Genomic DNA, 2,570 nt, shown 5'->3' with positions numbered 1-2,570 from the left:
TTTTATGTCTTATGTCAATAGTTCTACGGTTAAAAAGTCTGAAAGAATAGCAGCTATGAACTCTTGTTCTGGACTAGATCTTTAGATGTCTATCAGTGCAAAGATTCTAGTCTTTGTGGAATAATGCAAAGAAAAGCTGAAGTTAATCTGCTGATTTGTAATTCCATAACAAGCCAAAAGCATACACTTATTTAGGACTCTCTACAACTCTACAATGTCTATAAGACTCGGCAAGAACTATAATTAATAGCATTCCCAAAATGCGGTCGGTTTACTGTCATAAATATCAGTGAAGGACCAAAGAACAACCAGAACCACAACACTTCCTTTGGGTTTGATAAAAGAGAACAGATTAAACATATGAAACATTTTTTTGTGGTTGAGAATGTTTCATTCAATACAATTCCATCTGTATAACTCTTAACAATAGACATTGTTGCAAAACAGCTTTACAGAAATCCAGATGTACATTTAAGGTAGATCTCTAATAAGCAAGGCAGATGCAACACTGGCAACTCCCTGAGACAACATGAGGAAGGAACCTTGAGAGGAAACAGATGCAAATGTGTGACTGAATAGTGGGGTAATAAATCATTAGATATTTATTAAATGTGTACTATAAAGACAAACAATACTAAATGTGTTGAATGAACATATTGAGAAGAAGAGAAGAAGAAGTGAGCACATGACTTCAAGTCTCTATGATTCTTGAGCAGTAGTTCTTTGGTACAAATATACAATCATCCATAGAGGAAATTCTGTGAGACTTCAACCGTTTTTGAGACCTGTAAATCTTTAGGTATCCAGATGGGACCACACTGATATAAAAAAGCAAGATCTTGGTTAAACTTCCTGCTTGTTGTCTTCAAGGCATGGCACTTTCTGCATGAAATGAATCCTACACCTTCATCTTTTGTCATGGAACTTTACTGTTAATGAGTTTCAACACCTCAATGAATCTTGCAATTAGTTCAATTGTTTTCCCTGTCACTTCTGATTATTCATAGCACTGTAATGTCCATGACTAAAGAAGCGGATTGGAACTTCTAAACTATGATTCATTTTCAAAACATCACCATTATCAAGTGTGGGACACACACTGTTTACTATACCCATATTCTTTAAGAGGCATCAAGTGAATATACCGAATCTGATGCATGTAACGGTGTATGTAAATAAAATGATTTGTTTGTATTTGATTCTCATTCTTATTAAAAATGCATTGTGCTTTCCACGCCTTAAAGCATGACATTTTGTAATCCTTCATTGTATTAATCTGAATGCAACTTCATGGTTTCGCTCACGATCACTTCAAGTAATAGATTAAATAAATAAAAAAGAAATGTAAATATAATACATTTTCATCAAATACCTGAAATGAAATGTAACACAGGACACATCAAGACTGACAAGAGAGGGTAGTAGTGGAACTTGTAAAGGGAGTAGTGAACCTTTGTTGTGTATGTGTGTGTGTGTGTGTCTGTGTGTGTGTGTGCCTGTGTGTATGTGTGTGTATGTGTGTTTATGCATGTGTGTTTATGTACAGTATGTGTGTGGGTGCATGTGTGCGTGTGTGCGTGTGTGTGTGTGTGTGTGTGTGTGTGTGTGTGTGTGTGTGTGTGAATGACAAAGCCTGGAATGGCATCTTTAATTTGCTTTCCAAGGATTTCAGTCATAACTAACTCAGTATTCCCAATAAAAAAACTCAATAATACATTTGAATTTTATTCCTTCTAAAGATGTTATGCTCATTAATCTTTTTAAATGAGTAGCATTAGTAGCTGGTACAGTACAGATTACATTAAAGTACAGTAAATTATAATTATTATTATTCATATTATTACTATTAATATTTCTAATTAGTTATATTCTTCTAGCATCATGTGCACATGTCAAATATTTATTTATTTGTTAAAAAAATAATTTTGCAATGATACTACAGTAATACTGTTTATAACTATTGAATAACATTTCAAATATTGTTAGGAAATATAAATATTATATTTAATTTTTTATTTATTATATTATATAAATTTTACTATTATTTTCTTCACACTGAAGACTCTATGCTATATAATTAGATGCAAGTCTATATAAATATATACACAGGGGTACCACACTTAATTGCAGGGCACAATCACACCCTCACATGCCAATCATCCTACAACACACCTCTTGGGACTGTGGGAGGAAACCAGAGAACTTTGAGGAAACCCCATAAGCATAAGGAGAACATACCATCTACGTGCATGCAGGAGCTGGGAATTGAACGGGTAAATGTGCTAACCACAAGTCCCACATTTAATGCACCTTGAACTGCATCCAGCTGTTATTTCTCCACTGTAGAGCCTATAGTTTCTGCTTAAGGTGCAATATTTATATATTAGGATGGTTATTGTAGAACAGTCTGAGATGTATGTTAAATGTATCTTGTGACTAAACATCAAGACTTGTGAATGTCTATGGTGAATAAAATAATTTTGATTCTGTAAAAAAAAAAGAAAGAATCTCCTTTTACATCCTGTGTTTAGTCAATTTTTTATTCTGAACCTAAGACAATCCTTTTGACC

Source organism: Tachysurus vachellii, chromosome 12 (assembly GCF_030014155.1).
Source record: "Tachysurus vachellii isolate PV-2020 chromosome 12, HZAU_Pvac_v1, whole genome shotgun sequence".
Lineage (NCBI taxonomy): Eukaryota > Metazoa > Chordata > Actinopteri > Siluriformes > Bagridae > Tachysurus > Tachysurus vachellii.
The sequence above is the reverse complement of the archived record's forward strand: the minus strand, read 5'-3'. Positions refer to the sequence as shown.